At 46.9% G+C, this 25,524-nt stretch overlaps 1 protein-coding gene and 2 long non-coding RNA genes across 3 annotated transcripts in view; 2 read left to right on the top strand and 1 right to left on the bottom strand.

Moving 5' to 3' along the window:
* Positions 1-25,524, top strand: part of ASIC2 (acid sensing ion channel subunit 2) — a 1,012,019-nt gene that overhangs the window by 694,479 nt on the left and 292,016 nt on the right. The window lies entirely within an intron of this gene.
* Positions 80-12,693, bottom strand: LOC109494279. The gene is made up of 4 exons (XR_002149002.3): positions 12,267-12,693; positions 12,015-12,136; positions 11,763-11,839; positions 80-481 (listed from the first exon to the last, which is right to left on the bottom strand). It is a non-coding gene; the product is annotated as an uncharacterized LOC109494279 (long non-coding RNA).
* LOC111557727 lies at positions 12,693-13,863 on the top strand. Its single transcript, XR_002737960.2, has 2 exons — positions 12,693-12,965; positions 13,480-13,863. It is a non-coding gene; the product is annotated as an uncharacterized LOC111557727 (long non-coding RNA).

Here is a 25,524-nt window from a genome sequence, read left to right as displayed (position 1 = left end):
TACGTGCAAGGAGGATGGTTAGACTATAGATAAGGTAACCATTTCCAGATTATGCCTGTAAACACAGAGTAATTATTGATAGTGTCTCAGTATCAGTCACTGATTGCTGTAATAATGCTGTTTAACAAACCACCCTAAAATTCAATGACTTAAGGCAACAATCCATTATGCTCGCTCGTGAGTCTGTGGATATGCTGGGCTTGGCTGTACACAGTGAATTGGGTCTGGGTCTGTTTCGCGTATCCTTCATTCTCCATGGACGCACAGGCTAGTCAGGACATGTTCTTCTCATTGGCATGAGAGCAGAACAAGAGAGTAAGACCATGTCATGTCCCTAACACCCCATCACCCAAAGTAAGAGACATGGCTAAGCCCAATATCAACGACATGGAGATGCATACTCTGCCCACAGAAGGAAGAGCTGGGGGAGGTGAAGTAAACTTTTGTTGAGCAGTAATCCAAACCAGGCGTTGGAAACTTTCTGTAAAAAAAAAAAAAAAAAAAAAAAAGAGAGTAAATATTTTAAGCCTTGCAAACCATGTGGTCTCTGTTGCAACTACTCAACTCTGCCATTACAGTTTAGAACTCTGCAGCCATGGGTAATGGCGTGGCTATGCTCCAATAAACTTTATTACAGAAACAGGCACAGTTGCCACCCTCTGATTTAAGCTGTGACAAATTCTTTTCATTCTCAAAGCGACCTGGTTTGGATGATGAATTGCACGATCACCCTAACTATAAGAGTTTCTCTGTGGGTGGTCCCGGACAACCCACATCAGAATTACTTGAAATGAGGAGTAGGTATGCCTATCAAACATGCAGATTCTAGGGCCCCAGCCCTGAATCTTGGGCCTGGGCCTGGGCCTGGGAATCTAGAGGTTTAACTGGCTTTGGCCAGGTGATTTTGATGCACATTAACATTTGATTGCCATTGGATTGATTGACCTTAATCATCTCCTCTAAATCCAAAATTTAAGGAAATCTGTCCTTGGTTTGGAAGGCTTTTTAGAATCAGGATGTTGGCTCTTCCTCGTGAACTAATTTTAAACAAGGCCCCTTCCCTACACACGTGTGAATATCCCAAGGCTGGGACCAGGGTGAGGCACATAGAGACACGATATTTACAGAGGCGTTCACTCCTGGGGTCACACAGGAGCTGGGTTAGCACCCGAGAATAAGTGCCTCCTTAAGCCATGCTCCCCAGCACTTCACTTGCTTTACCCTAATCCTGGCCCTGGCTTATCTATGCATACAATGTGCACATATTCATTCACACACACCCACGTCTCCTTCCACACACGTACGCACACACACATACTCACTACACAGAACTCGCTTGGTGTGCCCAGAGTCTCACCAAGTCTCACCCCCTCCGCAGTCTAATTTGAGGATCATGAATGCCTCCTTCCCTGCACTATTGATTCACTTGAAATTCCACTATTAGTCATCTATTCCTTTAAATCTTAGAAAAGTTTCTCTCTGACATCATCTCCCAGAAAACACAAGCACACCCTGGGGGAAGTCATACCTGAAATTTTAGCATTAATCTAAACTAATGAAAGCCAATTTCAAAGCAGTACAGACCTTGGGAAGAAGAAAAGGTTGTAAGGGGAGCCCTGGGTGGCTCAGTTGGTTGGGTTTCTGACTTTGGCTCAGGTCATGATCTCATAGTTTGTAGGTTCAAGTCTCATAGTTTGTAGGTTCGCATTGGGATCTGTGCTGACAGCTCAGAGCCTGGCACCTGCTTCAGATTCTGTGTCTCCCTCTCTCTGCCCCTCCCCCTCTCATGCTCTGTCTCCCTCTGTCTCTCAAAAATAAACATTAAAAATGTTTTTTAAAGATGTAAGCAGAGAGAAGAAATGTTCATTCAGTGAGCATTTATTGAGCAATGACTGCATGCCGAGCCCTGATCTAGGTGCTAGAGAAAAATAGCATTACCCAACACTTGTGGTGGGATTCATAGTGAATTAAGAACCCTTTTTCTAAAGATTTATTTATTTTTGAGAGAGAGCGCGAGCGGGGAAGGGTCAGAGAGAGAGGGGGACAGAAGATCCAAAGCGGGCTCTGCGCTGACAGCAGCAGGTCCAATGTGGGGCTCAAACTCAGGAGCCGCGTGAGATCATGCATGACCTGAGCCAAAATCGAACACTCAACCAACTGAGCTACCCAGGCGCCCCTTAATTAAGAACTTTCTGAACTTTCTAGATAAGGTGAGTAGAGCAAGAATAATTATCAGCATCCCTAGCTTGCATCTGAAGAGACCCTGACAGTAGTTTTTTTTTTCCTCTGATCCACTCACGCCCAATGGCCCGCTGGCCACAAGGGGACCTGGAGGTGTGTCACCAGCCCAATTGGTAGCCTGGCTTAGCAGCACAGACCTTCACAAAATACAGCAGACAGCAGAGGCAAGCTGTCTTTTTCTCTTGTTTTCTGAGTTTTAGCGCTGCTGACATTTCCATATTTGTGGCACTTGGTTATGTATTAGCCATTTAAGGTGCATTTATATTTATAATATTAACCTTTTTAGAGGGGCCACCTTTAAAGCAGTCAATCCTTGCCTGCTTAAAATACAATTCTGAGTGTTACCTGCATTTCCAGCAGTTGGATTTAATGAATCAAAGCTATGAAATGTGGGGGGGCGGGGGGGAAGGTTTGACAGGGGAGGGGGGCAGGGAGAGCAGGCAGATTTTGCTAACAAATGACTTACAGAGGAATATCAGATAGCTCTCTGATTGTCACCACTGCCAGATCTGGCTCTGGCCTTCTTGCTGTGGCTAAGATGATGTCAAAGAGGTATATCTCTTCCCTTCCCACGGTGTCAGGGTCCGGAGCCATCACAGCCCTGGGTGTGCACACGGTCAAAAAGAGAGGCAGCTTTATCCTACCCCCCACTCAGAAGACACTGCCTCTGGCACACCTGGGTGGCTCGGTTGGTTAAGTGTCTGACTCTTGGTTTCAGCTCAGGTCATGATCTCACGGCTTGTGAGATCGAACCCCGAGTCAGGCTCTGCGCTGACAGCATGGAGCCTGTTTGGGATTCTCTCTCTCCCTCTCTCCCTCTCTCTGCCTCCGCCCCCACCCCCAGACCCCAGATCATGCTATCTCTCTTTCTGTCTCTCCCTCTGTCTCTCAAAATAAGTAAATTAAGCATTTAAAAAAAAAAAAAAAGGACACTGCCTGCCTGGCACAGGGAAAGAAAAAGGGCCCACCTTGAGGGCTAGGCACTGTGCTGGGGGTGGGAAGGACCCCTGTCAGGGGCCAATTTCTTAATCTGCCAGAGTTTGGTCTCTTCGGATGCAAGCTAGGGATGCTGATAATTATTCGTGCCCTACTCACCTTATCTAGAAAGTTCAGAAAGTTCTTAATTAAGGGGCACCTGGGTTGCTCAGTTGGTTGAACGTCTGACTTCGGCTCAGTTCAAGATCTTACACTCTCTCCGATCCAAATGGAGACGCCAAAGTGGCCTCTTAAAATACAGATTGGGCCCCCTGAGTGCATAGCAGGGGTCAGCAAACTGCAGCCCACAGGCCAAATCCAAACGCACTCTACTTTGTAAATAAGGTTTTTTTATCGGAACATAACCACGTCCATTCATCCACGTATTGTCGATGGCTGCTTTTTTCCTAAGGAGGCTCTCTTTTTTCGTTAAAAAAAAATTACTGTGGTGAAAAGAAAGGTAATGTAAAATTTACCATTTAAACGTTTCTAAGTGTACGGTTCAATCACATTAAGTATATTCACATTGTTGTACATCGAATCTCCAGAATTGTTCACTTGGCTGAGCTGAAACTCTGACTTATTCAACAATAACTCCCCTTGGCCCTACGCCCCAGCTCCAGGCAACTACCACTGTACTTTCTTTCTGTATGAATTTGACGACTCTAGGGGCCTCGCATAAGTGGAATCGTGCAGTATTTATCTTTTATGCCTAGCATACTTAGCGTAGTATCTTCCAGGTTCATCCATGTTGTAGCCTACAGAGACTTTTTAGACTTTTTCTCCTCATCTTCCCAAGAAATTTTAGTATCTCAAATATGCTGTATATGTTTGTGCACCGTGACCCTTTGGAAGGCCACAAACTGTTAAAATATCCAAGATTGTTCACCCTCCTCCCCAAGAACTGATTTTCACCATCAGCAACAATTCCCCCCGCTAGGAATGCGTGCTCTCGCCAGCACCCCTGGCCATGCCCGCGCACGCGGGCCTTTGTACCTCTGATTTGCACTTACTGCCTGGAATCACCTTTCCCCCCTTTTCTTCAAAACCCAAGCTGGATGTCACCTCCTCTAGGAAGCCACCCTGGGGGTCTCACCCGCTTACACCCTTCCTCCCGGTCAGCCCAGCTCTCCTCCGCCATGCAACTCTCATGGGAGGCTCCCATCTCTGTTTACTCCCAGCTTCTCCTGGTAGCCTGTGAGTTCCGTTTTGCCGGACCTGTCTTCATCCTCCTGCTTCCAGAGCCAGCGGGGGCCCAGAGCAGTATGGTCACCCAATGGATGTTCACCAAATGCGTGACCTCACTGTATCCTCACAAAAATGCTGACAGCATCACTAGCCCCATTGAACAGTGGAAGAAACTGAGGCTCTGCCCCAGGTCCCACGCTTCCCAGGGGAAAGCCTAGCAAAAACTTCGGAGTCAGTCCACCTTAGGTTGAAAATCTGGATTCTGCTCTTAACCACTGCATGTCCTTGGGCCACAACACCTCTCAGAGCCTCAGTTTCCACAACCGTAGAAGGCAGAATCATGATGAGGCTCTGTGAGGCCACCAGTGGCCTAGGCAGGCCTCAACAAATGGTCGCCATGGTTACTCTATGAAGTGGTGGAGTCAGGGTTTGAACCCAGGTCTGCTAGACTGCAGAGTCCAAGCACTTTGGGTTCTGCTGCTGTTCCGTCACCGGAGTGCCAATGGCAGGGCCTGACGGGGGCCCTGGGACCACTTATCTCTCCCATGGCCCCCCTCTGAGAGGGCAGGACCACTCACGAGCATAAAGCCAGCTCTGGTGGGGTGTTTGAAGAGCCCCAAATTAAAAAGGGAGCTGGATGTTCTCGGAAGACATTTCCATCCGGCCCAGGCAGCCTGACAAATCACCCTTCTCTGCTCTAGGAATATTTCTGTCTCAAGAACCAAGGCCATTTGTCTAGATTCAGAGTCTTTCCGGCTCCTCTGTGCCATGAGCACACTGACAAATCTGACCGTCTGGTACCTTTTTGTAGCAGCCAACAGAAGCCCCGTTACCTCGTGCGTGACAGGTTACACCACAATCAACAGGCCTGGCTTTGTAGAATCAGTCAGGCTCCAGCCAGCTCTCCAAAGAGAGAGAGAGAGGCTCAGACAGAACCTGGAAACTCCGATCGCTCTCCAGACACAGGCAAGCCTTGAGCAACTCACTTAACCTTTCTGGGCTTCACGGTCCTCACCTGCAGAACTGGATGAATGATACCCCCCCCACAGCCCTGTGAGGACCAACCAGGGATTTCTGTAAAGCATACAGTAGGCGCTCATCTCCTTCAGGCCCCTGCCAGGCACTGGGGAAAGGAAGCCCTTGTCCGGGTGCAAAAACTTAAGGGGTGCCAAAAATCTCAAGATAAAGCAGTTTTAAATGCAATACTTCTTATACATTTTTTAAAGTTTATTCATTGAGAGAAAGAGGGAGAGTGAGGAAGAGAGACAGAGAGAGAGAATGAGCAGGGGAGGGGCAGAGAGAGGGGGACAGAAGATCCAAAGCAGACTGTGCTGACAGCAGAGGGCCTGACTCGAGGCTCCATCTCACGAACTGTGAGAGCATGACCTGAGCTGAAATCAAGAGTCAGCTGCTTAATGGACTGAGCCACCCAGGCACCCCTAAATACAGTACTTTTTAAAAATCAAAATTAAGGTCAGAAAAGAAACACCTCATGATGAACAAAAGATCTGCATTTTAAATAAAGACAGGCTTCGTACTAGTCATTTTTCCTTTTGCTGCAGGCTTCATCCAGTATGGCTTGGCTCAGCTTGACGTGGCATTTCTCCTTGCTCTTTCCTTGTGAAGGATAAAGAACCTCAACAGAATAAATGAGTGACCTAGAGACGCTGGAGTTATAAACCCCATTTTTTAAAGCTTTGAAACGATCCTGAAACTGTCTCGAAGGACAGAGAGCCTGGAGGCAGGGAGGTGTCTGAGGCCAGGGGACGGCCAGCAGCAGGTTGAGAAGGCAGATGCAGGTCTGTGACTGTCCCAGGACCACCCTGTTCCTACCCACCCCCCCGCCCCACTCTTCCATGGAGTGGCTCGGGGTGGGGGTGCTGAATGGCAGGGACAGAAGCAGAGGGGAGATTTGACAAGCTCAGCGGGGAGACTAGCTCCAAAGTTTTGGACGTATGGTGAAATACCAGAAGGCCTCCAGGACCACCCTTGGAAAACTAGCTCCTGGCTGGGCCCTCATCAGTTCCAGGGAGCTGCCCATGGAAATCCCGGGTCCAGACAGCTCTGGTCCAAGGGAAGCCCTTTACTGTTCCCTGCTCCCTCCTTCCGCTACGGGGCACAGCCTAGATCTCTGCCCCAGGCTTTCCGGGCAACCTCCCCCTTTGTTCCAGTCCCTTCCCTCCCTCCCTTTGGCTCTCTTCTTCCCTCCAGACCTCCTGGCTTCCAGGCCTGGATTCTAGGCACTGTATCTGGATCCTGCACCCTGCTTGCCCTGAGAGGAACTCTCCCAGAGTTATCACCAGTCCATTCGCCCATCTCCCTACTGCTGCTAGATCAAGCCCAGACCATGTGTGTGGTACCTAGTTTATCACACTCTCCCTCCTCCTGTGCACGCCCCACTCTGCCACAGCACATTGGCATCCCAGAACTTTGGTGCCTGGTGCTTTTGCATACTTAGGCTCTTCTCTCTAAACACTTCCTTTTCTCTCCTAATTACCCCTCAAGTCTTCACTCTAATGCCACCTCCATTCAAAGGAAACCCTGCAGGTGCCTGGGTGGTTCAGTTGGTTAAACGTAGGACTTTGAGTCGGTCATGATCTCACGGTTCACGAGTTCGAGCCCCGCGTTGGGCTCTGTGCCAACGGCTCAGAGCCTGGGGCCAGCTTCAGATTCTGTGTCTCTCTCTGCCCCTCCCCTGCTCGTGCTCTGTCTCTCTCTCAAAAATAAATAAACGTTAAATTTTTTTTTTTTTTTAGAAAGGAAACTCTGCCTTAGTACCTCCCCCTTCTATGAGTCTCCTGTTTCTGTGTAGCACTTGTGTGTCTGGGGATGGGAGCTGGCAGGCTGAGCTGTATGTAGGGACTGTCTTCATCATCTTTGTGGCCCGAAGTCCTAACGTGACATAGTTGCTTCCTGAGTATTTGATCAATAATTCTGAGCTTGGACATTGTCACATTCATGCACATGTGGCTGTAGCCCCTCAGCTGGGGACCCCCTTGTGCTTGGACCTGCTTCTGTCATGCACGTGGCCAATCCTGGTGGCAGCCACAGGGCATGGCATTTTTCTTCTTTTGAAGCCCCTAAAGAGTATAGGTTCTCCCAGATGTCAACCAGGCTTATGCGTCCCCTGACCCACCCAGACAGCTCCTGGGATAGCCCGGAGTGGTGGGAAATGCCTGGATTTTGAAACCCCTCATATAGGAGTGTGAAACCTATCTCCCCTACCTTCGACCTCTGTCACTTCGCCTGCACTACTTAGATTAAACTAAACCACAGTTTCTTCAACCCAAAAATGAGACCAAGCTTTCCCAATTGCTAATTTGTGAGAACGTGAAGGGAACGTGTGTAAATTACCTGGCACGTAGTAGGCGTTCCAGCAATTCTGGCTTTCATTATGTTATTTTGTTTTCCTTTCCGTTAGAACAAGGCATGTCCATCCTTCTGCCCTGGCTTTATTTTTGGCTTTCAGGACCCACCCCATAGCTAGCGGTTTTAGGTGGCTGACAATTATCATTTTGTCTGGGCACTTGAGCTGATATTAGCCTAACTGCTTGCATTAATATTTTGCCATTTCTGGGGTTCTCACAGTTTAATGTAAAAAAAAAAGGGAATAATAGATCTGTCTCTTTTGAATCCAGCTGCCAGACTTGGCTCAGATTACACTGTTTTACAGACTTGGAGAAAGAGCAAATAACTGGTAGGTCTGGCAGCCCCAAGTTTTCAAAGCGATGAGTCAATCCTGACTTATTGTTATTATCTCCTAATAGTTTACACTGTATTATTCAGTAATTACTCTGTGAATCACCCTGACAGCCTGCATGTGTGCAGCTTGCCTGAGTTATTCCTCAGTCTTCCGCTGCCCACAGGGAGACGACCCCCATCACCTGCCGAATACAGAGGACCCTTTGTCAATCCTTGTCAGGAGAGGATGACACACGAGCCACCCGAGCCACCGTGGTCTTGGGTTGGGTTGCTCGTGTGGGGAGAAGGAACAGTTGCCTGCATTCTAAATAACCCCTACAAATAACACAGCCCATCTCCCCTCGTTTTGGGAGGGCCAAAGATCCTCCCTTCAGATAAGAATGGCCTCTTTGGTCAAACCGTTCCTCAACTTTGAGGACTGCGCGCCAGCTGGGTGGATTGCCGATGGGGTCTGTTTGGAACAGGCTACGTGGCCGTGGCCGTTGGGGGACGGGTCTCTTTCCCTTTTTGCATTAAACTGTGAGAACCCAGCAATGGGAAAATCTAACTGGGCAGGACTGGGGGCCAACTCAGCAGCCGATTTTCTGTCTTCCAAGGCATGCCCTCCCCCTCTTAGCCCCTGCAGAGTAGAGCCGAAAAGAGAAGGCAGAGCTGTCACACAATGGAAGTACATCCGCTTCGGAGCCAGGCAGGCCTGAATTTGGACCCCAGGAGTGCCCCTCACTCCTGTAGCGACTTTCTCCACACCCTCTGAGCCTCAGTTTCATTGTCTATGAAATGGGCACATTAACACCTGTCTCCTAAGATGCCTCAGCCAACGCCCCTCCTCGGAGCTTATCTTACAATAAAGGTTATGAGGCTCCCTTTTGGAAAGCGTAGACTCTAGAAGGCCTCGGGGTTTCAAACTCAGACGAAAGATGCTGCCACCCAGGGGATTCGAAAATAGTTGTTCTTCTCAGACACTTAATTTTAGACTTAGAGCAACTGAGCCTCTCCTTGTCCAGCCTCTTCCTGAGGGCGCTGAATACGTCCATTTTGCAGCTCCAGGCTGAAGAAAGAGTTTGTTGTGTCAACACCACTGAAGAGGGGTCTTCCTCACAAACTGGCTTTTTGTTTGAGGGGCAGCCCCAGTCCAAGGCCCTAGGAAGACTTTGCAAATTGTCAGAAATGATGCATCAGTGTGCAAAATGCAAATCTGCCTGGCAACAGTGGAGCCTCCACACCCATAATCCCCTTTGCTACTCCCTCCCCTCCCCCGGGACCCCAGAGGCGTAGCCAAACGATTTTTCTAACATGCAGAAGACTTGCTAATTGCTTTTTAAAGTTTCTTTTTCCCCCTTAACTCTGTTTACTTATTATGACAGAGCCTATTTTATTATGAAAGGAGTGTGTACTCACTGTGTTTCAAAAAAATACAGATAAGTGGAAAAAAGGAAGGGAAAAATTGCCCATCATAATACCACCCAAAGAAAACTACTTTGAGCTCCTTGGTGTATTCTCTTTCTGTAATTTTGTTGTGTTGAGATATTTTTCCATGCTTACAATCCTGCATAAACAATTTTGATTCTTACTCTTTCCCCTTTGTGTTTTTCCATAAGAAGTCTCCTTTATGATGACTTTCTGATAGTATTTTAAATGGCTGCATGATTTCCCACTCTTTAGACTCGGCTCAGCCTCTGTAATCACCCCAGCAGCGCCGAACATTTGGGGGGTGTCCAATTATTTTCATAGCGTAAATAAGACCCCGATAAGCATCTCCAGGCATGAAGCTTTCTCTACTCTTTCAGATTATTTCCTTAGGAAATTACTTGGTCAAAGGGAATGGATATTTTTTTTTTATGTCTCCTGATCCATATCATCAAATTACTTCTCAAGACATTTCACTTTTTAGAAACAAACCAAGAAAGGAGTATGAAGGGAGGAGGGCTGGCCTTCTATCATCTTGCCAAAGTGAAATTCCTGGAGTTCTGCCCAAGGCTAGACCCTTCATAAACAGTCAGTGGGTGGAATGGTTACTAAGAGAGTAAAGCTTAAATATTCTCACCATACATACACAACGATGGTCATTATGTGATGGGACGGAGGTACTAGCTAATGCTATGGGGGTAATCGTTGGGCGTTTGGGAGGGCAGAGATTTTTTATTACAGATTGAAGAGACTGTGTGTAGGTAATAAGATAGATTGGTACCTAGAAGTCCGTGAAAATCCAATGAGGGACACTTTCTCTGGGCATACTGTGATAATTCCTGTATGAATCTGAGACCTTGGGGGTGGAAGCAAGGGCCAGAGAAAATGTTCTAAAGCCACTTTCACCACGTTGTTGTTGTCTAGCACTTGAAATGAGGCTGGTCCAAAGTGAAACATGCTGTCAGGATAACATACCTGACAGATTTCTAAGACTTGATCAAGGGGCGCCTGGGTGGCGCAGTCAGTTAAGCGTCCGACTTCAGCCAGGTCACGATCTTGCGGTCTGTGAGTTCGAGCCCCGCGTCGGGCTCTGGGCTGATGGCTCAGAGCCTGGAGCCTCTTTCCGATTCTGTGTCTCCCTCTCTCTCTGCCCCTCCCCCATTCATGCTCTGTCTCTCTCTGTCCCAAAAATAAATAAACGTTGAAAAAAAAAAAATCTAAGACTTTATCAAAAAAAAAAGGAATGTATTACATCTATTAATTATTTTTATGTTTATTATATGTTGCAATTATATATATATACATATATATATATATATATATATATATATATGGTTAGATAAAACATTGATTTTGCCAATCAGTTTCACTCGTTTCTTTTCACTTTCGTTTGAAACAGAGTTACTAGAGGGACACCTGGGCGGCTCAGTCGGTTAAGCATCCGACTCTTGATTTCGGCTCAGGTCATGATCTCACAGTTCGTGATTTCAAACCCCACATTGGGCTCTGCACCAACAACACAGAGCCTGCTTGGGATTCTGCCTCCCTCTCTCTCTGTCCCTCCCTGGCTTGCTCTGTATCTCTTTCAAAATAAAAAATAAAATAAAATTTTTTAAAAATTTTAAAAATTAAGTAGAACAGATTTTTATTAAAAAATTTTTTTTATGTTTATTTATTTTTGAGGTGTGGGGGAGGGGCAGAGAGAAAGGGAGACACAGAACCGGAAGCAAGCTTCAGGCTCCAAGCTGTCAGCACAGAACCCAACACGTGACTCGAAGTCATGAACCGTGAGATCATGACCTGAGCCGGTCGGGCACTCAACCGACTGAGCCACCCAGGAGCCCCCAAAAACAGATTTTTTAAAGCAGAGTTACTGGAAAATGGAAAAGTACATAAATGTCTCGCATTATATCTGTGGGGCAGCTCTGGTGGCAGGAAGCTCTGGTATTTACCTCTCTGGCACCAAGAAGGCTGAGGCAACCCTCATAACCACAGGGGGCTTCTGGAAAGTTGACACCACTTAGTCACTTGGCATGACCAGCTAGTGGGAAAGAATCCTCTGCCAGTAAAGCAGCAATTTTGAGCCTTCACTGAGCGTCAGCTTTACCAGACACAGATGCTCTACCCTCTGCATCCCAGAGATCCTGACTCGGTTCGTCTGGGGGAGGGCACAACATCCTAATTTCCAAAAGCTCCCCACATGATCCTAATTCACAGCTTAGGTTGAGAACCACATGACGGTCACTCACGCTGGATCCTGGCTCTGTCACCTGATGGCAGGATGACTTTGGGCATTCAGCTATTCTTTCTCACCCTTCCTTGCCATCTGTAGAATAGGGATAACAAGAAGGTTGACGTAAGGACTAAATGATGCTGCTATCCACCCCACCTGGTACAAAGAAAATGCGTAAATAAAATTCGTAGCTTTTTTTTAACATGTGGGTTATGAATTACTGCTATTTAACATAACAAAGGCCTGTCTTTGACTCGTCAGTACAGACCTTTGCAAGAGTGCAGATCAAAACAGGTGGCAAAATAAAACGGGTGCCTTTCATCTGTGTCATTCAGTTCAGTGCCTCTGGTGACTCAGAAAGTAATTATTCAGAAGAAACTGAGGCAGCACCTGGAGGAGTAAACATGAAATAATAAGTGAGGTTTTCAAAACTAACACTAAACATTCTGACTCCCCCTCTTACCTGCTGTGCAGACCTGAATGAGCTAATCTTACCTTCTCTGAGCTGTAGTTTCCTTACCTGGATGATGAAGATAATAGTAGTGATCCCTTGAATAGTATTGTCAAGAGGTTAAATGAGTCAGGGAGACTTAACTGTCTTTAGGAGCCCTGTGGTTAGGTCAACGGGTGGGATCGCATGGACACGGCTTCCTCGTCTGTAAAATGGAGCTAAGGTGGCTGAGCCCCTGGAGTGTCTCCTTCTGGTAGTGTCCGTGTATAGGCTCTGGCTCAATACATGCATCCTTGATTCTTATGATCCTGGCTCATCACTGACTCTGTGGGATGCTGGGCCCAACGCCCTTCTCTCAGCCCTACCAGAGGCCAGATGCCCCGTCACCTGAGAAGTTCAGAGTGAGTTGGGAAAATTAGGAGACAGGCGGTGTCTAGTTCCAGACAACCCTCCCAGCGGACCCCCCAAGAGGGTGGAGTGAGGAGCCTGGGGCAAACCTAGATGCTTCAGCCCTGAGGAGATAAAGCTCCTTACCTCATAATGGGCAGTGCTGATTTCAGTAGCTGGGGAGCGTGGCTCACAGACGGATGAGGCCTTAGTGACTATGTGGTCCTACAACCACTTCCCTTTTAAAGTTTTAAGGAGAGAGAGGGAGAGAGAGAGAGAGAGAGAGAGAGAGAGAGAGAGAGACAGTAACTGATATCAGGCCACACAGTAACCCAGGTGTGGAGCCATGATGAGAACCCCACCGCTTTCCCATTGGGACAGGTAGGATCTCTAAGAACTCATGTGTGCCTAACTCATAGAGGGTGGGAGGACAGGACCTTTCCTCCTTGTCCCAGATGTGTTCCTCCTTCTCCCTACTGAAGGCAACTCCCTTCTGGAAGGAGAGGACAGGTACAATCACCTGCCTGGGTGGTTCTGCATAGGCCCACAGACTTACAAAAACCTCTGATCCTCACAAACCTACAAGGCCAAGATGATGCTGCCCATTGGTAAGGTGAAAACAACGGGGCCGAATGAGGCTACGTGTATTGTCCAAAGTCAAGGGACAGCTGTTAAGGACAAAGCCAAGGCCTGGACTCAAATTCTCATGTTTCAAGTTTGTATGTCAAAAGAAAAGCCTCTCTAAAGAGGTCATGCAGTGGCCACTAAGATATAATTGACTACCATGCGAGGGACTTATATGGGCAACCGATCAAGATACCAGGCTGTAATGATGAACTTCTTGACCTTGGCCATGCCACTTCTGAAACTTGGGCCTTAATTTTCTCATTTGTAGAATGGGAGCTTTCCCCAGAGGACTTCTAAGATTCCTTCCCGATCTGATGTGCTGTGACTCTCGGTCTGGATGCTACACCCAGTAGCTTAGGACTTCCTTATCCACTGTGGGCTGAGAGTCCCATTAACTCCACAGCCGTACAGCTAATGAACTTCTCAGCCAAGGAGGAATTAATAGCCTAATCACACTAATGGCCACCGCTTCACAAATACCTACTATCTACTGTGCATATATGTATCCCTGATCCTAAAATACCCTGCAGAGTAAGTCTTAATGCCTCCATTTCACAGATGAGGAAGCTGAGGTCCTAAGAGAGTAAGGGATTTTCCTGCAGTCATACCATTAGTAAGGGAAGGTGGAAGAGTTCAAAGCTCCACGACTGTATCAACTACTGCATGCTGTCCTGACTTCATCACCTAAGCATCTCTGCCGTTATTTTCCCTTGGATTCTGAGCTTTTTTGTGCCTCTTCAAGAAGTTTATTCTTAAATAAGGAAAGCATTTGGCCCATAGGGCAAGGTTCCACCCAGCTTTCCCAACAGCATCACCCCCAGCTCCAGGAAAGGGGAAAAATAGCAAGGAGGGAAAGGTGTTTGAAAACATTCTGGTTCACATAATTACTATATTTAGCAGGGTATCCCCTGGAGACTAATTTAATGCATAAATATATGTATATATAGCAATCAGAAAGTATCACAGGGTTTGCCGAATCTCTATTTAAAAAAAAAAAAAGCAACAACCTCAGAAACAACAACTGTATTGAAGACGGGAGCAGGTGGAGACAAGGGTTTTCTTTTTTAGCTCTTTGGCCTGATTCTTCCTGCTCCATGGGGAGGGGAGAACAGAGAGCCAAAGAGAGTGATTGAGAGGGAATCCTGAGGGAGAGCAATGTATGAGTTCTCTAAAGGATAGGACAGGGAGAAAGTGAGGATCGTGTGTGCCCACTGAAGACTGGGTGGCTCGATCATAGGAGCAGGGGTACCAAAAGCAGAGATATCATAGGTGGTGGTGGTGGATGGGCACCATACTGTGTATTGCGTGCTGTGCTGGGCATCATGGCTGCAGCCCGCAAGGCCTGGAAAATGCCATCAACACCTTGAGGATCGGTGGAAGAGATTTCTAGCCTAGAGAATCAGGGGCAGCTTCGCAAAGGAGGTGAGACTTGAGTGGAGCCTCAAGGGGGAGAGACACCTGGGTGTCTCAGTCGATAAGCACCTGACTCTTGATTTGGGCTCAGGTTGTGATCTCATGTTTCGGGAGATCCAGCCCTGCCTCAGGCTTTGCGCTCACAGCGCGGAGCCTTCTCAGAATTCTCTCTCTCCCTCTCTGTCTGCCCCTCCCCAGCTTGAGTACTCTGTCTTTCTATAAATAAATAAATAAATAAATAAATAAATAAATAAGCTTATTTAAAAAGTGGGGAGCGAGGTGAGGGGAGAAGAAAGGACAGAGGGGGACTTTCCGGGTCTGAGGGACGATGTGACCAGAAATGTGGTGAGAGGATTATGAGTAACACACTGGGAGATGGTGGTTGGATTTTTTGATTGGAGACAAGGGTCCCTGTTGAATAACACTGAGAGATGAGTTCAAAAGAGATTGTCAGGAGACTGCAGAGATGCCTGGTTTCTCCATGAAGGGGTGTGGTGATGTTGTGTAGACCATGAGAAGACCCAAGAGATTACAAACCTCGTTGGACAAGCACTTGGGAGGGCAGCTGAAAGCTGCCGTGGGAGGATCAGGCAAAGGGAAATGAGTCTGAATCGGAGCGTCGCAGGGGATGGGGAAGAAAAGAGCAAGGAGAAAGGAGTCGTTGAGGAAGGATTCTCAAGACTCCGCAATGGGCTGTCTGCGGCGGTGGGAGCCCAGCAGGGAGAACGGAAACTGGAAGTCCTTCTGGGGGGTTGATAGAGACAGGAAGGATGTCCTTTGGGGGAAAGCTGGTCAGCAGCTTGGGGCCCTCCGCTGCTTTCCCTCAAGGGAAAGGGGGTGCCTGGCCCAACAAGTGCATGCTCGGTAACGGCTTCCTGTCGAATGAGAACTGAGCGCACGCTTTGTGCGAGGCGCCATGCTCAATGCGTTACAATCTGTTCGTGGAACACTCGTGACAAGCCCGAGAGACGTATTATTTTCTCCATTTTACAGGTGAGGAAGTTAAGGAGCAGGGAGGTTAACTAAAATTGCCCAATATTAGTCCACCAAGCAATTGATCTGACACCAGCACTTACGAACTCAGCAGCGAGGGGTGACGGTGGGAAAAGCAGGCTCTGGGAGTCACAGAGACCAGAGTTCCAATCCTGTCCACACCAGTTACAGCTCGAACACGTTGCTCAAGTTAATGCCCTCAATTTCCTTGCCCATAAAAATGGTATCATGCCATATGCTTCATCTACCCTATAGGGTTGTCCTGGTAGAAATAAAAAATGGGATGACGTATTTGAAACTGCTCTGTGAATTGTGACGGGCTGCAGCAATGTGGTGTCTAAGAGACACGAGCCTCTGTAATCAGCTATGAAGTACCTGGGTGCTATGATTTGTTGCTCTGTGACCTTGGCTGAGTTTCTTAACCACTCTGGATCTCAACTTTCTTATCTATTGAGGGAGAGCCCCTCCAAGGATTAAGATAAACACAGAATTTAGAATTTTCTGTACATTTCTGCTTTCCTCATTTTCCCCATGTCAGCCATCCCACCCAGTTGTACACACCCATCATGCACAGACGTAATAAATACCTCTGTCTCCCTAACCCGTCCCTTCTGTCATTAAATCTTAGCCATTCTGTCACCAAATTGTGGCTCTAATCTCTCCACTGTTTGTTGTCACAGCCTCTACCCCTCTCATCCAATCTGCCGTACTCTCTGCCTGGATCAAGGCCATGACCTCCTACTCATCTTGCTTGGACCTTTTCATCCCTTACCTATCCACTGCCCACCCACAAGCTGGAGTAACCTTTTTAAAACCACAAATGGGGGCGGCTGGGTGGCTCAGTCAGTTGAGCATCCCACTTCGGCTCAGGTCATGATCTCGCCATTTGTGAGTTCAAGCCCCACATCAGGCTGCCTGCTGTCAGCTCACAGCCCGCTTCAGATCCTGTCTCCCTCTCTTTCTGCCCCTCCCTTGCTTTCACTCTCTCAAAAAATAAATAAAACATTAAATAAATAAATAAATAAATAAATAAATAAATAAATAAAATACAAACACAAATAGACACATATCATTATTTTGCTTAAGACACTTCAATAGCCACACCCGTTACTCTTAAGTCAGTTTCTAAATTCTTTCCACAACCCACAAGGCCTTCTGCGGCCTGAGTGTTGGCTACCTCTGTAGCTGGCTCTTGGGCTGATCTCTGCGCTCACGCACCACACTTCAGCCACCTTGACCTTCTCTTAGCTCCCTTGGATGCCGTTCTCCTTCCTGCCTTAAGACCTCTGTACAAGCTATTCCCTCTGCCTAGGACATTTCCCTGCATGTTCTCTAGCCAGTAACACCTGTTCAGCCTTCAGGAGCTGGCTTCAAAGTCATGTCCTCTCCAGAGCCACCCCTCACCACCCCAGAGCAGTCTAGGTCGCCTTATTATACACTCTCAGATACCCTTGTTCTCTTTCTTCCCATATTTATCACACAACCGGTTGTTATTCATATGTGTGAACATCTGTTTAACAGCTATTTTCCCCACTGGAATGTGAGCTCCATGGAGTCAGGGTCCAGTTTTGTTTGTTTGTTTGCTGTAGCATCTCCAGTGCCCGGGCCCTGGCAGGTACTCAATATATAGTCGCCCAATGCTGAAAAAGACGTCGGAAGAAAGCATCAGGCACAGAGGTGAAATGAAGTCTACATTCAGCCCATTGTTCTCTCTCCTCTCCCTCTGCTGTGGCTCTAGGCCAAGCTGGGATCCTGGGCTGTCAGGGACAATGGTAGGTTACATCACATGGCTTTCCAGGGTGGTTTTCTTGTGACATTCCTGGCATCTGGAGTGAGGAGGGCAGTAGGCATGCCAGGAGCCTGAGAGAACAATTAACATCAGCCTCACGTGCCTCTGCCCTGGCTTTCTTCTCTAGGAAAGAGAGAGAAACAGCCCGTGTGCTGTTGCGAACACTGCTGGGTCCCAGGGCTTCTGTCTTCATGGGAGGAAGAGACCACAAGGGTGGGCTCAGGGGGTTGGCCAAATGTCAGGGGATGATGTAAAGTGCTGAGATGAGAGCTTCCTAGGGATGCAGCAGGCACGAAGCTTGGCATCCTGATTCTGTTCATCCTCAAGCAGATAAGGCACGCCTGGCCGCCATGCCCCCTGCATCAGAATACAATGACCTCCAGGATTTGTATGGTCTCCTCACATTCTTCATCCTGCTGGGGTTAGAAGTGAATCAGCCACAACTCTCAGAGCAACAGTCCCAGATTATTACCCCATTTTCCTGATGTGTACATTGAGGGACAGAGAGTCAAGCCACCCACTGGTAATGGACAGAGACTTAACCATGTGAAAAATAAAACCTTCCTCTGTTCACAGCCCCATTCCTAAAGTATCTGTAATTTCTGTTGCAAAAGCTAAATGGATGAGAAGAGACCTCCTTTGCGGGAAAATGAAGTGCTTGATTTAATAACACAAGGATGCCAAGCCTCCTCTAAGTACCCACTCTTCTGAGAGAAGAGGCACCCAGAAGGACCCAATTCACCATGGACCTTTTCTGAACTCCACCTTTCCACAGCCCTTATAGTCAGCCTCTGACATACAGTCCCTCCCAGCATTACAGGTGGCTTGCAACTCTTTATTGAAGCCTGGTGCACACACAAGGCGTGCACTCTCGTGAGCATACAGCTGGCTGAGCTCTCATGAAGCAGGCACCTCTGCATGACCAATGCTCAAGCCAAGAATTAGAGCATCATTGACCCCAGTGAAGCACCCACTTCCATGCTTGTCTCCGGTTCCTACTCCCACCAAGCATAACCACTATCCTCATTCCTAACAGCATAGATGAGTTTGCCTATTTTTGTACTTTTTTGTAAGAATAGGGTCATATGAGGAGCGCCTGGGTGGCTCAGTCGGTTGAGCGTCTGACTTTGGCTCAGGTCATGATCTCGAAGTTTGTGAGTTCGAGCCCCGCGTCGGGCTCTGTGCCGACAACTCGGAGCCTGGAGCCTGCTTCAGATTCTGTGTCTCCCTCTCTCTCTCTGCCCCTCCCCGGCTCATGTTCTGCCTCTCTCTGTCTCAAAGATAAATAAAACATTTAAAAAAATTTAAAGAATACAGTCATATGGCACGTACACTTTTGCATGAGACTTGTCCATATTGTTGCAATAGCTGTGGGCCATTCATGCTCACTGTGGCACAGCACTCTACTCTACAGATAGAGCACCATTTATGTATCCATTCTACATTCATGGTCACTGTGACATTTTCCAGGCTGTGGCTATTAGGAATAACGCTGCTGTGAATCTTCTAATGCATGACTCTTGGTAAACACAGGCATACATTTCGGTTGGGTATATATACCTGGGAGTAAAATGACTATGTCATAGGGTAGCCATATGTTAAGCGTTAGCAAATACTGCCAGTTTTCCAAAAACAGTTGTACCGATTTACACTCCTACCAGCAGCATGTGAGAGTTCTGTTATTTTTTTTTGTTATGTTTTTCTTTTTTTAATTATTCTCCAGTTATTTGTGGGTACAGCCAGAGATAGTTACAGTTTCAAATGCTCTAGTCCTTTATTCCCATGAATCATTAAACCGTCCCCTACCCACTAATAGGGGATGATTTTGGCTCCTAAAATTGCGCAGTACACACATAATTTTATTTTCCTCACTCGCTAACTCTTGCTCATCCTTCATGATGCTATTCAAATATTACCTCCTCTAACTTGAGCCTGGGCTGGGCGAGGTACCCCTCCTTTTTGCTTCTGCCCCACTGGATGGTTCTCCCAGCCCTTCTCACTCATTCTGTAGGCACCTGTCTCTCCCATCAGTCTATCAGACCATGGCATGTTTCACGGGAGGTGCTATGTCTTAACCATCACTGCCTTCAGTACTTAATACTGTATAGAGCATAAGGTAGGCTTTCCGAAAGTGTGGAATGAATGAATGAATCTTTCTACTAGATGGTAAGTCTATGGAAAGCAGGGGTCAAGACCTCTACTTCTCTTGCATCACCCCAGTGGATTAATTAGGCACACAGCAGGCACTTAATAGAGGCTTGCGGCAATGAATTGGCATGAACTGCAAACCAACAGCTCCAGTTGCTTAAGGGAAAGAGTCTTGTTGAAAACCTCAAGGGCAGGGCTGGGCGGACAAGACTCTCTGTCTGGATTTTGGCAACATTTGGATCTTACTTCCTGCTGGCTTCTCTCCTGTCACTCAGGAGGGAGAGTGAGGTGATTCAGACTCACTTCTCACCCACGCACAGAGCTGACTTCGCCCCACTTTCAGCCCGGCTCAGGCTCTGATTTCCCAAGATCTGAAGTCCAGGATCCAGAGTTGCAGCGATGGAAATAAAGCCCAACCCACCTCCTCCACCCCCAAGTCCTCGGAAGCAGATTCACAAGGGAGGGCCCCTGCTCTTGACTCATTCTGGGCCTGTCCCTCCTCTGTCATATGTCATTCTCTAGAAGTAGAAGGCAGATCATGGATCCATGGTGGTCTTTCCTGGGCTCCAGACAGCTAAAGGGGGAGCCATGACATCTTGGGCAGACTGAGACCCAATACGGGCCACTGTTCCTGCTATTCCCTAACTTCCGACACTGTGAGATGTCTGGTCCAAACCGTGATGCCCACAATCTGCTGATGACTTAGAGAACAGCACATTTTCAATGCTCTAGTTAAGCTGGCATCACGCTTCTCATCAAGGGGACTGTAAACTCAGTGAGAAGAAAATGTGTAATGAAAGTTCAGTAGGTATCTTGTCCCCATGTAAGAGGGGATTATTTCTACCAAAAATTTGATAGAAAGTAATTATGACCTGCTTTCCTCAAAGACTGGGAAATGGCCATTTCTGATCCTAACTTCCAGCAAGAAGCAAAATGATTTCTGTTAGGAAGACACAAAATCATAATAATAAACATAGTCCTTAATCTTTCTTTATGCTCAAAGGAATATAAGAAGATGTATTTTCACGCAACTAAATAATAAATATTCCAAATGGTGGCACAGAAATAATAAGCAGTGCTTTGTATTTCCACAGAGGCCCCGTTTTCAAGTTTTAATTCTGATATGGAAATGCTGTGCATCCTTACATAAGTCAACTCCCTTTCTGGGCCTCAGGTTCCGCATTCATAAAATCGTTGCCTCCGTGTCTGACATGTTGAGAATGTACAAGACGAAGTTTTTGTAGTTCTTTAACAGCAATTGACTATGCATTTATTAAATATAAAATATTACACTTAGGCCCAAAGAAACAATGGCACATGCATTCATTCAACTAATATTTACCTATGCCTACTATGTGCTAGGTGCTCGGACACAGAAATACAACCACTGGCCCTGCCTATCATGAGTTCAAGGTAGAGTAAAGATGGCAGGCACTTAATGGCATCCTCGAGCAAGACAGGCGTATAAGAGTACACTGGGTACAGAGAGCCACATGCTCTCTTGGGGGTGACAGGAAAGGATTTTCCGAGCAGCGAACCTTCAGCGGTCATGAAAGACGCATCGCCAGAAGAGAAAGGAGAATACAAATGGATATTTGGAGCTCAAACAGAGAACAGACACATCATGACTTCAGGCTTCCACACGGGAAAGCAAATTACATATGGAATCCAGCCAACTCTAAAGCCAGAATGAGCCAATACGACAATGTGTTTGTTACGAGAAAACCCTCCAGCAGAGTATCGTCCGTCTCGGCTCCACACTGCCCTCACACCCGCTGCAGCCCTGTCTCACTCACTCCCTGACTCCGGGAAGTTCCATCACCTTCCCTCCATCTCAGGTTCTCCAACTGGAAGGTGAGACGGGAGGCTGAGGCCGGCCTGGAAAACCCTTACTACCCGCACCATCTCTAGGCCTGTAACAATGACGCACCAAGAGCTGTCCCAATAAAAAATTAGACCTTTTAAAGCTTGAAAGACTTGGCTGCTCTAAGCCCACTGGCTGAAATAATGAATGGCTCAACAAAATCTCATTTACCAAAAAAATACAGCCACAGAGCTCCTCCTTTGAGAAAAGCATGACTCAAGATTTACGAGTGAATTTTATAGAGAACCCATGTTAGACAGTAGGAAGTGTCTGTCTGGAAGATGTCCGGCTTCTGACTGTACCACGACACTTTCACAGACACCAGGCTGGGGCAGGTGTTGTGACGGTCCCTACGACCTCTGCTTTTTACTGCCCCATGAAAGCCCCAGGCCCACATCCCAGGTCACAAAGGATTATTTTGCTTGAGGATTCTGTGTCTGTTTTGTTGTTTTCAAGTTCTCCCCCCGTAGAGTTTTTCCAAATCCCTAGCATTTACATAGACCAGGAAAGGGGATGGGCTGTATCCCACATTAACACGGGGCAAGCCCAGACTCTGCCCTGTCCACATTGGGATGGTCTGTACTGTGATCGGCTGGTCCCTTGTAGCCCAATAGATAATCCTGGGCAGCTGCTCCTCCCCCTAATGTGGGACACTGTGGACTCTTGAAGAGTGGGGCGGCCACTCTGTCTGTGCTGAGCTTGTCCAAAACTATCCCTACTGGCTGCACGAATTGTACTTCTTAAATAATCAGCCGTTTCAGTCCTTCCCACAGACATGCTCTAGATTTATGGTTGGGGCTATCCTGCTACCATCCCGAGACATGGGAAGTTACCCTCTTGTGCCCCTGCACAGCCCCCCTCCAGGAGCCACAGCACTGGCTTACCTTGCTCACCACAGTCAGAGACCCTCACTGGGCAGAGAAGGGAAAGAAAAGCAAATTCAGTCTTAGAAAGGCATCCTGCTATCTTTATTTACTCTATTAATTAAAGTAATGAGAAAGAAAACCAGAAGCAAAAGCTGAGGAAGCTTGTCCCCTGGAATACAGTTTGACTTTGTGACCGTGAAATGTAGACCAAATGAGGCAGGGCAGTAGGGAGGGGAACCTACTCCTTTGGTCAGTTCCATAGAAGTAGAAGAAAGCCTAGTGCACATTGGGACCTTGTTCTGGTACCACATCCCCCTCCCAGCTCTGTAGTAGGTGAAATCAGTTCCAGGCTAAAGCAGACTAAGTGATAATAGGTAGCCTGGAACCCAAACTCACATAGGAAAAGAGGGTTTTGATCTCTTCTTGAGAATGGGCATTTAAGGAAGTCTGGAAAGCCCAAAAACCCAAAGACCCTCTCCGGAAATGGGAAGATAGGAGGGGCATGCCCCTCGAAGGGAAAGATGAAGGCAACTAGGGAAGGCTGAACTTGAAATTCACCTACCCCACGGTGTTGCAGAGGGTCCATCCTAACCCAGGAAACCACCTGGGCTGCCAGCTCCTGCCCCAACAATATTTGATCTCTGTGATGAATGCAAGACTGCATACATGCAACCCAGTGCCTTTGCTTGTGCTGGAGGTTTTATTCCTTCAAGCATCTCAGTCTCTTCTCCTTGCCCCACTTACAAGTTTATATATATAGGCACACACACACACACACACACACACACACACACACACACAGGTCTCTGCATCCAAATCAGTTTCATAAAAATCAAAAGCCTGGCCAAAATGTCACCTCCTCCATGAAGCCCTTTTGGAGCACCCTTGCTTAGAAAGTCCATGGCACCTTCTTTGGTCTTCTATCCTATAATGGATTCATGTCTTACAGCCATTTGCAAGTGTGCTTTATCTCTTCACTAACTTGTAAACTCCTGGCATGCAAGAGCCCTATCTTACCATTTCTGATTTCCCACAGTGCCCACAGCAGTGGGCCATATTGGAACCTAACCCGAAAGGGGTCCTTATAAATATCTGTTGAATTAATTATCCTCCTTAGCCAAAAGCCTTTGGGCGGAAAGGAACTAGGGGGTGTGGATTTTTATTGGGCGTCCCCTGTATACAGGTCTTAGACAAAGCTCTGAAAGTACAAAACGAAAAACGCAAGTCTGACAGATGGAGCCCAAAGACATAAAGGGATATTGATAAATGCAGCGTGGTCGATGAAGAATGGCAGAGGCGCCACTCACCCAACCTGGGGCAGAGGTTGCCCAGAAGAGCATTTCAGAGGCATGACCTTGAAGTTCTACCATCAGAGCTCATCTGAACCCTTGCAGGCAGCAGGAGGAACCATTCGAACATGCCAGATCCTCTGACTAGCATGGGGACCACAGAATTCCAAGGGAACTGGGCCCCCAGCACTGGATGGAGGGCAAAGGCAGAAAAAACTTCACATAGCATCCAAACTTCTTGGGGGCTTGATTAATTGCTTTAATTAGCTAGCCTATAACCATTAAGGCAAGTGGCATGGGCGGTAATAACACAAGAATGGGACCCAAGATTAGGTGTAAACAACAGAGTGCTGGACCCAGCGGCTGGACCCTGCTCTCTGAAGCTGGTCCTGGAGCCAAAGAAGGGAAATGTGCAGGGCGTGATCAAAGGCGGACCAGTGCTGATTAGCACCGAACGTCTTACCTTGTCAGCACCAGCTCCCGGGGTGAATTAAGTGCCTACAAAATGAATGTGCGCCTGGAAACTCTCCAAAGTGGATTTTATTCTTGCCCAAATGTTACCCAGTATTTTAATTAACCTGGGCTTATTGTTCTAATTACTTGAGTTTTATACTGTGAATTGCTGTTCAGGACTGGTGATGATCTGTAAACACAATTACCATGTATATTTCCAGCAAAGCTTTGCCCTTAAGTTTTTATTTAAAAAATAATAATTAGCCACATAAATCTTTAATTTCTAGTTCACTGGGGCTAACAGACTGAGTAGGATGGGAAAAAAAAGCTTTCTTAGAATATCAAGATCTGGTCTTAATAGCCTCCCAGCATCAGATACCTTAATGGGCTTACTTCGCTTTGAGCAATTTCAGGTGCAAAAGTTAGGGATGCAAAACTCCGCCACGATATATCACTGAGTGAGAAAAAAATAACACATAACAGAATGTAGGTAACAATAGCATTTTTTAATAATAAAAAAAACACTGCGTGAATGTGTGTCTGAGTGTGTGTGCTTAAAATATGCATGGAAGGATATATATATACATATATATATACATATATACATATATATATGTATATATGTATATATATATATGTGTATATATATATATATATATATATATATATATACCAATCTGTTAACGCTGGTTAGTTCCCTTGGGAGAGCAGAACTGGAGGCACTAGGGACGTAGGAGAGACTCTTCATTTTTATTTTATATGCTTCAATATTGAAGTTTGAATTTTATAACACAAGTTTTACTTTTGCAATTAAAATATTTTGTAGAATCTGAGCATCACCACTTCTTGAATGAGCCAAGGGCGCAGCAGCACAAAGAGCCATGCAAGGGGAGCGTATGCATGGAGGGTGACTGCAGCTACACAAGCCTGACGTCCTAGAGCACCCTCTTGGGTTGTCACGGTGGCATCTTATAGAACCCAGACCTCCCCTCCTGCCCCCCTGGCTTCTGCTTTTGAAACCTGCTTCGACATTTTACAATCCACCTTCTTCGTTTCTCTATCCTTTATCTCAGGACGCATGCTGTCTCCCTGCATTGGCTCCTTGATCCCTAGCCAGCTTCTGTCTTTGCCCTTAGACTCCATCTTGGTGTCTACCTTGATCTCCTAGTGTGAGCCTTTTCTAACCACCTGTGCCCCAAAGACTCAGCCTCCACCCAGTCATCATCCAGCAGGTACGCCCTCATGACCTCCTCCCTCGAGGTCCTCCCTGTGGGCTCCCAACCCGGTCTAGAGTTTAATGATACAGATTTTCGGCAGAATGACCCTGAAACACAAGCTAATTATTTATTTCTTGGGCTCCACTAAAGAAAATTAACCTTGCCAACGCAGAAGAGAAACTAAAGAGGTTGGACCTGAGAAATACTAATCCCAATAGGGTACCTTCCTGAGAGATTCTCAAGAATGGTTTTTATTTGCTTGATTTTTACCTTATGCGCCA

The sequence above is a fragment of the Felis catus genome, chromosome E1 (assembly GCF_018350175.1).
Source record: "Felis catus isolate Fca126 chromosome E1, F.catus_Fca126_mat1.0, whole genome shotgun sequence".
NCBI classification, from domain to species: domain Eukaryota; kingdom Metazoa; phylum Chordata; class Mammalia; order Carnivora; family Felidae; genus Felis; species Felis catus.
This window is presented reverse-complemented; position numbering and strand designations above follow the sequence as displayed.